Source organism: Piliocolobus tephrosceles, chromosome 7 (genome assembly GCF_002776525.5).
Source record: "Piliocolobus tephrosceles isolate RC106 chromosome 7, ASM277652v3, whole genome shotgun sequence".
NCBI lineage: Eukaryota > Metazoa > Chordata > Mammalia > Primates > Cercopithecidae > Piliocolobus > Piliocolobus tephrosceles.
The window spans coordinates 64,362,730-64,374,249 of NC_045440.1; the positions used below are offsets into that span (position 1 = coordinate 64,362,730).

The 11,520-nt window shown below is 37.4% G+C and overlaps 1 long non-coding RNA gene across 1 annotated transcript; it reads left to right on the top strand.

The window, feature by feature from the left end:
* Window positions 1-1,300: 1,300 nt before the first annotated feature.
* On the top strand, window positions 1,301-10,991 carry LOC111549227. Its single transcript, XR_003309600.1, has 4 exons — window positions 1,301-1,458; window positions 2,642-5,439; window positions 7,885-8,033; window positions 10,857-10,991. It is a non-coding gene; the product is annotated as an uncharacterized LOC111549227 (long non-coding RNA).
* The last annotated feature ends 529 nt before the right edge of the window (window positions 10,992-11,520 follow it).

Genomic DNA, 11,520 nt, shown 5'->3' on the forward strand with positions numbered 1-11,520 from the left:
TGATTGTCTGTGACTTTCAAAATATAACTTAACGGGGACATTTGAGAAATTACTTGGAGAGAGATAATCTATAGAATGTGATGTAATTACTGCTCACTGCAGGGCTGCCCTGAGGAGTGACAAGGGTGTGTATTGAGGCGGCTTGTGAAGAGGACTTGAACGCTGTACCAGCTGCATATCCCTGGCTTCCTCCCAAGAGCTCCTGATGGGATATTCTCCATGATTTCTAAGACCACCTGGAGTTATTAGTCCCTTGAGGACCCCCATAAGATGCTTTATTATCCTTTCCTTTGCTCCCCAGGTGCCTTAACTCAGATCCTCATTCATTGTGAGATTGGGAAAACATGCACGTGCAGGTCTTGTCTTAGGTAGCAATAAAATGCTATTACTAGATCCCCAAATATAAATGACACAGGCAACTATTTCTTAACATCAATAAATCTAATGTCTGTGTAATCAGAAACCAGAGATCTGAACTCCACCTTTGAGCTAACTCAAAATCTGTATCATTGCAGTCATTAGAAACCAGTTTTTATTCCTTGTCTTATTGAAGGGACTGAGGTTGTTTTTAATTTTTAAATAATGATTTTTTATTTTTAGATATAAACCATCAGGCAACTTTAAAAGTTTGTTTTTGAGGAGGTAAGAGTTGAATTTAAAACAACAAATGAAGCCTTTGCATTACTAGCGTTCTTTTCCATGTACATTATATAACACTGGAGTGTTAGAAATATTTTTGAAAGTATTTTTGTAAAAAATATGTATTTCTAAAAAACATCGATGAGAAAGAAATGAATTTATGTAAAAAAGTTTTCAAATAAATGTGTAAAAATTTTCACCTGGGGCACACAAATAAAGTAATTGTCTGAGAGTATGGTCATTTTCAGTATTATTACACTAACAATTTTCAACTGTATCTCTAGGTACGGTTTAAATTTTTTATGAACACAAATTCATTATAGAACAAATTATTGCATTTAAGAGAAACATCAAAAGCTGATTGTTTATTTACTTTTACTTGTTATTCTTCCTCCATGGAAATTATGCTTCTGAATATAGTGAATAAAACAAGATGTGATCACACTGATTTTTGACTTAGTGCTATTTTCAACATAATAATATTTCTTATGGGATAGAGAGCAAAGAAGGGAAGGTGAAGGGAAGAAAATCACCTTTGCATTTCCACTGTGTTTGCAGGTCATGAATTTGATGTGTTACGTCATAATACAAAAATTAGCTGGGCATGGTGGCGGGTGCCCGTAATCCCAGCTATTCGTGAGGCTGAGGCAGAGAATTGCTTGAACTCGGGAGGCAGAGGTTGCAGTGAGCCAAGATCATGCCACTGCACTGCAGCCTGGGCGACAGAGCGAGACTACCCCCCCAAAAAATAAAAAAAAAAAAAAAGAAAAGAAAAAGGAATTGAAATATAAAGGGGAATCATAAGAATTCTAAATGGTAGTATGTATTAAGCCCAAAATAGTTTAAATAAAACTGAAATTTGAGATAGGATTTGATAATAGTTTGTATGTTTTAACTAAAAGTTGCAATTTAAGATGTATAAACATAAAAATTTCTGTACAACATAAAGTATTGGCAACCACATAAAGACCAGGGGTATGTTTCAGGAAAAAAAAAAATTAGAAAATACCGAAATTAAGCTCTATTTGAATTGTAAGGTCAATGATATTTTGGTTTAAATGCAGATGCGTTTAGTCACCTTTTGGGTCCCTTCCCAAATCTGTTGAAAGCAATGGAAATTTCCTACCAAAAATATCACATTTTTGCATCAAACATTTTTTGAGTGTTACGGGTTCCCTAAGTTCATTAATTCCAGCCTTCTTTCATCTTTCTTTTGGGGTTCATGAGGTCAACGTGGAAAATGTCTTAAGTGTTAACACAGATCTCATTCTTTAAAATATTGGTGGGATGGTTGGACTTTGTTCTTTAGAATTCTGCAAGACCTGCAAATGTAAACAAATCTTTCATTAGTAGCCTAACTAGAGCAGGGTCCATGTTTGAGGAAATATACAACTAGGGGAAAATAAAGTTATGGAGTTGCAGATTGGAACAGGGCTATAATAAAAGTTCACATTTATATAGTGCTTAAGGATGGTTTCAGTGTATTACAGGATTTCACTTATTAACCATCACAACCTCACCTTAGGGGAAGTTTTGAGAGGGGTGATAAACTGTCTATCCTTGGCTTTACATCTTGACATGGGTTGGAATGCGGTCCTTAGCTGTGGTGCCAAGAAAATGTTATAAGAAAGCTAAAAATTCCATTGCCTGGAATTTTAACGTATTTGGATGTTTAGCTATACACCTGACTGACAGATCAAATTTGTTAGATTTCTATAAGGTGTCAGGCTTTGAGTGACATAAATGGCATTATGTGAAGGGTAGAGAATTCCCAGGTAAACCAACTTGTGGACCAGGTGGTGGTTGTTTTTTATTTTTGTTTTTTAGCCGCATCCATATGCTCCTCTATTTTTGAGTAATAAACACTAGAATTGCATTATTAAAATTTAAAATTACAGAAAATTTCAACAGAACATTAACAGTTTTTTAAAGGTGAAGTTCTGGATTATGTTCCTCAGTAGAAAAAAAAATGTGTTTTCCATATATATATATATATTTCTAGACTCATGGCAAGAACCTGAAAACAAAATCTTCACTTCAGCACTGGGAAGTATATGAAACTGTTTTCAGACCACACAACCCTGTGAGCTCATCGCCAAGAATTGGTCTGCAAGGTCTTCAGAAGGGCAGGCTATTTGTAAACTCCTTTTGACTTAGCTGGTAATACAGAAAGTTCTTTTTTCATGGCTAAATGATACTTGAGAAAAGAAAAAATGTGGTGAAGCTGGATGTATCTAGTTGAAATAAAAATGACTACCTTATTCCTACGTAAGCAAAATATACCACTTACAAGAAAAAAAGGAATTTATGAATAGAAATAGAATCAGGTCACAGTGCATATCTCAATTCTCCACTGGGTTTTATTACTCCAGCATTGTGTTTTTACCTTTTATCGTAGCTGTCATTTGTCCTTGTACTTTAGATAGCAGCTTATGAATCCTTGTTATATCGTTAGCTTCTTTAGGGTGAGGATCTTATCTTTATTTTTGACCACACTTCCTGTGCCTGCCCCTTTTCTTACATCAACTTCTGTTCCACTTGGGATTTTGTACTCACAGATGTGCCCTGAATATTTATGAGATTTAAGTGAATGGTCCAACATCAATTCAGAAAAATTTTGGCCCATTCATACAGATTATTCAAAATATTCCCTTTCCAACTCAGGCAGCAAGGCCTCTAGCTTAGTGCTCACTTTTCCTCTCTAAGCATATTCACACCATTACGGAATTAATTTCTTCTAAACCAAAGCTCTTATCTCCTCATAATTCAGTATGTCTGTTTTTGATTCCCGCTATCATTGTGGTCTCTCAACTTACTCCTGTTAACACAGCCATATTCGTGGGCTTTTATAATACCTCCTCTGTTGATCTTCAAATTTTGCCTAAATAAGCAGTAACTTAAATGAGAATGTGTTCATGAGTGAGCCAGTGAGCTCAGAAATTTGGAACCTCTTTGCCATGGAGGGTGAGGGTGAGCTTAGTGATAACAAGAATTTCCCAATTGTGGCATCCACTTTTCAAATCATCTCTTCCATGTGATAGTGTTTTTATATAGTTTGTTTTGCCTGCCACCCTTCATTCCCATCTCTCTTCTTTCCTCCCTTCCTTCTCTCCTTCCCTTTCACTCTTCTTTCCTTTATGGGAAAAGCCTTTCTAATCCTTCAATTTGTGGTTTGAGTTTTGAGTCTTTTATTGAAATTACATGTTGATATGCTAGGGGTATACAAAAGCTTTTTTTCCAATTTGCAAAAAATGTTTATATTACTATTTTTATACTATTTTGTATTAAATTCATCCCAGATATCCCCAAAATAGAATGCAAAGTTTACATTTTAAATTTACTTTGAAATTTTAAAGAAATTTTCTTCTAAGTTGTCTTTAGATTACATATCCAGACAGATTGGAGGCATCGAAATACTTCCTACTCTTTTTTCAATGTTGTTAGAGATATTGCTATGACACTTTTGAGAAGTATTCAAAACAACTCTATTAAGATAAGCTCCCTTTCTTTACTGTCTTCATCTTGTATCTCTGGCTCTCAATGAAATTCTACCATTTTCCACTCAAAGCCCAGTTGATCTCTGGAAGGAGGTGGGGTGTGCCCTTGTATGAACTCTTAAGAATTTATGTAGCATTTTTTTCTAGCTCTTCCATCAGTGAAATCAAGTTGGTAGCTTGAAATTTACCATGGTGGAGGATATCTACAGCACAGAAATTGGCAAAGGCTACAAATAAGTTTAATTTTTTTTCTTTTTTTAGAACTTGTTAAGTATGTACCAGCACACCCTGTAAGGTTGATTGATGCTTGATCTAGGTGTCTTCCGTATGCTTTGCGTGTTACTCCTGTGGCTTTACCAGCTATTATGCATTAGTCTCTGGGGATAAGGGAAGTAATAAACCTTTGTCCTAGGTCTCACAAATAGCTTGGCTATTAATCAAATGATCATTTGGTCTGGCTCCCTTTGTTCTGTCCTATGCTTATAAGTATGGATGTGTTAGCTCTAGAAAGAACCATAGATAAGGAAGCTAAAGCTCAGAGTGATTAATGACTTACAAGGTCACAATTCTAGTTAGAGGCAAAGATGCTGGGACAAGAATCCGGGTTTTCTGAATCCTAGGTAGATTTTGTTGCTGTTATACAACTCTATCTCTCATAATTAAAAAAAAATCCGAAATCATAAATATTCCATTGTAATAGCTTCAGAAAGCATTGCAAGCCACAGATTTAGCTTTAATACCATTAATCTTTGCTTTTTTTCTAATCTAAAAAATAAGATACATTAAGAAAAGTTGAAAATGTAAAAATATTGGTAAAAAACCAAAACTCCTAACAAATTAATATATATAAGAGATATATACGTTTAAACAATTTACCATCATCTGTCAACTTTTAAAGGAATGCCTGGATCTAGCTCTCATGACTTTCAACCAAAGTGACACAATTTTTCCAGTAATTTTAACAGTTTCTCCCAGCTTACTGGTTAAAGAACTCTGTAACATCTTTAGCAAGAAACAGAAAGACAGAGGGCAGCATGGGACCAGAGTGCAGCTGCCCTTCAGAAGAACTTGACTGTACAACTTGCACATCTGAAGAGGTAGCCAAGAAAATAGAGAGAAGAATGGGAAGTGAATCTACCCACATCCTCCCCTATCCCCTCCAGAAAGAAATGCAGGATCTCTTTCTCATTGTTTAAGAAGAAAAGGGGGGTCTTGGAGACAAAGCCAATGAAGGATAAATGAGTGCTCTGCCAGTTCAAAGTCAATGTGAAGATTGGACGGGGAAGCGTGCAGAGCTCAGAAGGTATTATTTTTAGAGGGTGCAAACAAGAGAACTTGCCTGGCAGAAGGGTTTGTGCAGGCTCTTCCAGCCTCAGTAATTGGATAGGTTTGGCAGACTGAAAGAGGGGCTCGTGGTTCCTGATGAATGCTCCACTTGTGCCCGGGTGTGATTTAGCATGCTGCTGAATAAACACAACACGGGAAAGGGAAGGTGATAACTACCAGTCTCAGCAGAAAGACAGAGCCTATAAATATGCCAGGGGGTCAATAGGAGTGATTTCATTCTGCCTGCACAGGACTGCTGATGAGGTGTGACAGGGCAGTGCCACTTCATTAATGCATCACAATGGTGAAGAGCGCCTGAAGCAGCAGCAGCAGCAGCAGCAACAGCAGCAGCAGCAGCAGGCTATAGCCTACCTAGGCTGCAGCTATCAGCAAGGCCAACCCAGAGAAAGAAAGGCAACAATAGACCAACGAAGATGCCATAGGCCACGCCTTCCTGCTTCATCCTCCTCCTGTATCCTTTCATTCTCCTTCTCCTCTTTCCTCCCCTCCCAATCTCCCTCCTTCCTTCCCTCATTCCTCTACTTCCATCTCTTTGCTATTTCTAGAAAGAATCTTTTGTCTTGCTAGGCAGAGCATTCATAACAAAGGAAAGAAAGGAGGCGTAGATGATGAAGCACAGTAGAACACTTTTAACTGCAGGAGTGTTAGGATATGAACGCTGCTGCTAGGATAGAAAGGAGAAAATCCTCAGACTATGTATGCTGGATTGTTTAGAGGGGAAAAGTATTTCCATGGAAATCACCTATAAAACAGTGCAGAAATGAAAATAAAGCTATTTTCCTGCAACTAGCTTTTTTTTTTTTCTTTCAGAAATAATACACAAATGTCCCCAGGCACTTTTCAGTTACCCCACTGTTCATGGCTCCTTTCCCAGGCTCAGGCGCTTCTCTTTTCCCATTACTCCCGGACATCCATTTGCCCCTTGACATTCTACCTTCATTGCCAAGGCCAGAGAACATAACTCGTGCTCACTCTTCCACTGAGCTCCTTTAGGCTCTGTCCTTCTCTGGCTGAGTCTGACAAATGGACCGGCAGCCCTGCCACCCTGATTGCTCAGTCATCTGAACCACGGTTTCTGATTTCTGCATGATTGATCTGGCTGTGGCTGGTCCAGAGAATTGGAAAGAAAAAATAATTATAAAATACATTTAATAGTTCTCCTTGGCATCTTTCCTTTTTTTATATTCAGTTAGTGCAACACTACAGCTATTTACTTCACCTTTGCAATTTTTAGGAAAGTGAGGAGGTCAAGAAGGAGTTGTAAGGCAAACTGTTGTATCTTTCCCTGCATGGCCTGCCTTTCATGGTTACAACTATGTCAAGACTATACATCACTATGAATAATGTATTATGAACAAGTATAATAATATTTGTTAGACACAACCATTTCTAACAATTATTTTGTAAGTAGAAAAAGATAAGCAGATAAGTAAGTAGTGCCCGTTTTGCTTAAAGCAAGGTTTGTTTCCAGATGTCAAAACTTCTAGGCTCTAAGATGCTCATTTTTCTTGGCCCACTAACTTATAGCATGTTTCTAAGTTTCATAAGCTTAATATAGCCCTAATAATTTTTATGTATTTTTGGTGTATGTTTACATACAATAATACTAGTTAAGACTAAAACTTTAAGAGCATTATTTAAAATCATACATTCATGTTGGATTTCATGAGTCCAGGCCTGAATACTGCCTCAACTAATGTTGAATTCATTTCGAACAAAGAACAATAATTTTGTAACTTGAAATGTTTTTGTTTTGTTTTGTTTTGGTATCTGAACAAACTATTCAGAAAAATACCCATTAATAAAGAAGTACTTAGAATGATTTGGCTTGAATTTTGTTTAGTTTTGTCTTTCCTAACTCTGCTTCTAGTTTGTGGACTTTCTACGAGAAGTGTCAATGTTACTTGTTTTTATATCCTCAGGTAGGTCTTGCTTGATGTTTGTGTATAATAGGGTATAGAATACTTTTTAGTTAAATAAAATCTATATTATATTTTAAGAATTTCAACTTAAGTGGAAACAATATTTAGGTATATGTGGAGTGGACAGGTAGGGCAGGCAGGGAAACTCCTAAAAGTATACTTAATTTGATAGTAAATATCATTCTAGATTTCTACCAATAGTTCTTCTGATTATTATTTAAGATGGAAATATAAGAAATCACAGAGGCAAAATCAAGCTAAGAAATGAAAAGATCCCTTAAGAAAAAGCAAATCAACAAGGATACTCATCAGATAAATAATGAATGATGAGCATTTTCCAGTGTATAAATGATAAGTGATGAAGCAGTAGCTGGAATTTCTACTTTACAAATGCCAAATGAGCAAAAGGAAAGATAATTGATAATTGTCTTTGTCTTATAAGCTTTGGAAATGCCACATATACTACCCTCCCCACACAGCTTTTTTTTTTTTTTTTTTTTTTTTTTCCCAGAGCAAGAGAAAATCCAGTGACTGGAAAAGAATAAGAAGAAAAACACTGACCAAGATAATAATCCCAAGAAGTCAAAAATTAAGACCTGAGAGGAAGAAGGCAGACTAAAGAAAGTAGGTGAGACAGTGACCTGAACCAAAGTGCTGGCTCCACGCTCTGTGACGTTGGGTGTCCTCACTGCCCTCGGAAGCATGGTCTTGGTGACACTGGTCAGGTGCATGAAGTGTTAGAAAATTTTATTAAAGATTCCATGGTTGCATCTCCACCTTCATGTCTAGATATTCATTTCTCCTCCTTCTTTCTCTCCCAGTCCATACCTTGCCAATCCATTTCTATAACCTTTTTAGTATGAATAAAGTCTGACCATTGTGAATGGACCCACTTGTTGTATAATGAAGAGGAAGTTTTTGTTTCATTGTTGTTAGTAATTTAAGATATGCCTTGGTGTTTTCTCCCTGTTTCTTGCTGGTTTCATTGCAACTAAATGTTTCCTCTGTCCCCTACCCTCTTTCCTCTCCTTTGAGAACTCCAGTTTCATTAGGCCTTTCCCACTCCTCCAGTGGGCCATTTGAAGGTGTTCCAGACCTCACTGATGCTCTACTCATATTTGTTCAAATCTGTTCTTAATCTCATTCAGTATATTTTTCATCTCTGAAATTGTAGATTTCACTTCCAGGTGTTGGATTTGGGGGTTTTTTGTACATCTTCCATGCCTTTATTCCTCTAGCTTTTTGAACATATGGAATAGAGTTATAATAACTGATTTCATGTCCTTTTCTATTAATTCTCTAGCATATGTCAGTTCTTGGTTCCTTTGATTTGTTGATTTTTCTCCTCATTATCAGTTGTATTTTCTAGCTTTTTTTCATGCCTGATAATTTTTGACAGGGTGTGAATTTTATCTTATTGGGTCTTGAGTAGGTTTTTAGTCCTACAGATCTTCTTGAGCTTTGTTCTGGGATGCCTTTAAGTTATTTAAAACTCAGTGGGATCCTTTCAAGTATTGCTTTTAAGCTTTGTTAGGTGAGTGTAGAGCTGCATTTAATCTAGCATTAATTTCACCCTGTTTGTGAGGAAAGACCCTTCCGGGTACTTTATCTAATGCCCTGTGAATCATGAGGATTTCCAGTCTGACTGGGGGAAGTGGGGGTAGTGTGGGCAGGAAGGCACCATTCTTGGCCCTATGTGAACTCTGGGTAATCTTCCCTCTAATCCTCTCAGATGGTTCTACCTCTGGCCTAGCATACTTTCCTCACATGCATGAGCTGATCAGTGCTTTGCTGAATACTCAGGGGAGCCCCTCTGCAGATCACTGGAGTTCTCTCTCTGTACAACTCTCTCCTCTCCAGCACTCTGTTCTTCAAACATCAAACTTATTCCCTTGACTCTCACCTTCATCTGTTTACCTCAGGGAGACACTGGGTTCTGCCTGACTCACCTTCCCTTCTCCATGGCCTGGAAGCCTCTCTCAAGGAAGGACCTTGAATAGTGATGGGTTTTTTATTTGTTTTCTACCCTTCAGGGATTCCTAGCCTTTATGACTTGATATCCAGTGTCTTCAAAACTGTTGTTTCATACATTTCCTCCAGTATTTTTGTTGTTCTGGCTGGGAAGTCTTTCAGGTAAAACCAGTCCTTCCTACTCCTTCTTGGCCAGAATAACAAGTCCTTAATTTTCGTATTTTTAAAATGGCACTTTAGTATTGTTTTTTACTTACCTACTGAGTTGTGAGGATAAAGCAAGAAGATGTATTTAAAAAATGCATTTACCTAACTTATTTATAATCTACTTTCTTTCAAAGATTTTTAGAGATAAAAACACTAACATCAGATAAAAACATAAGGTTGAAAAAGTAGATGAAACCAGGACCAATATCCCAAATGTTTATCTTAAAATTTCATTCAACTGAAATGTGTTGAATGCTTGCTTTGTTCTAAGACATAGGCAAGGTACTGAATAGAGCATACCAATACCACTCTGCACTGTTGACCGAGGAGGGTGTGTAGACTTGGTCATGTTCCCAGGATGGCCCAGGAGAGGCCTATGATTACCTGACACCAAGACTGACCTTCTCCAAAGGCTCCTGGTAAAGGGGAACCCTGTGATGCAGGCACTACAGCCCTTACTTCTATCTAACACTTCTTCCCCTTTGACACCCATATCAACAATGTGTCACCCTCTGAAGTGCTTTAGGTTTTCTTAGCTCTCTGTACCTTCACTGTCCTGATACTTCCTTTCTGGATTTCCCTTAGTGTTGCTCACACCTCTTCCGGAAAGCCTTCCCTGTTCCCCTCATCAAACTCTGTGCTTGTCTTGAGAGATCCCAGTCTTCAACACTTAACTCTGGCACAGCTTATGTGACCCTGGATTATGAGGGTTTTCTTATCTGTCTTCACTCCAAACTATAAGCTCCTAACAGGGAGGGATGATTGTTTTTTTATTCTGTATCTTCAAGGCCTAGGATACAATGGCTGGCATATAATATATATTAACAATGTTGAATAAATGCGCAAAATGAATGAGTTAATCCTAAAATAAATAGAAGAAGCAAAATAAAGGCCTAGTTCTGATAAGTTCCCTCAATATTTGTATCATGCTGAAAGCACAGTTCTGGTAAGGCATATAGCCGCTCAGGTACTCATTTAACTGATGGCCTGGCAGAAAATGACATATGTGAAAATGTAAGACATTATTATTCTGCTGTGAAGTTTTATTTAGGCTGACCCTCTTACTTTATATGGTTCTTTTATAATTTCTTATGCTTATTTAATAATGCTTTCTGTGGACTGACTGTGTCCCACTGTTGAAGCCTAAAACTCCAATTGATGGTATTAGGAGGTGGGGCCTTTAGTAGGTAGTTAGGTTATGAGGATGGAGCCCTCATGAATGGGATTAGTATCCTTATCAGAAGAGGCGTGAACAATTATCTCTGTCCACCAGGAAAGATGCAAGGAGAAAGACAGTCATCTGCATACCAGGAAGAGGGCCCTCACCAGACACTGGATCTGCTGCATCCTTGATCTTGGACTTCCAACCTCTAAAACCATGTGAAATACATTTCTGTTGTTTTAACCACCCCATCTACAGTATTTTGTTAGGGCAGCCCAAGCTGACTAAGATAGCCTTATTACACCTTATTTTAGTAATTATAATCATTTCATTAATAATACGATCCCTGAAAGTAGCTCCTCCCTTACCAGCACCACCCATTCTTTCTCGTATCTGATGGTCATGCTGATTACCTGGAAGCCATTATGTTGAAGGAGCAACAATTTTAAATTTTAAACCTTGTAGCGTCCTGTGATCTTGGCATCTTCTCTCAATCTGTATGCTTATACAATCTGCTAAGATGATAACAATTGTCCTGAGGGGAAAATTTAGGAATTGTTTTATTCAAAGTTTTTTTTGGCATAACAGTTAAAGAAAATATTTGTGGGTGATAGAAAATGACTGATTTTACCTTAAAACAAAGATTAAAACATGTTGGCTTGCCATGAAGGGAACTGGATGTTTTTTTCCACATATAATTAAAAACAGTGGGATAAAGGGGTAAACACTAAAAATCCTTCGAGGATGTATATTTATCTCCTCTCCATTTTAGAGA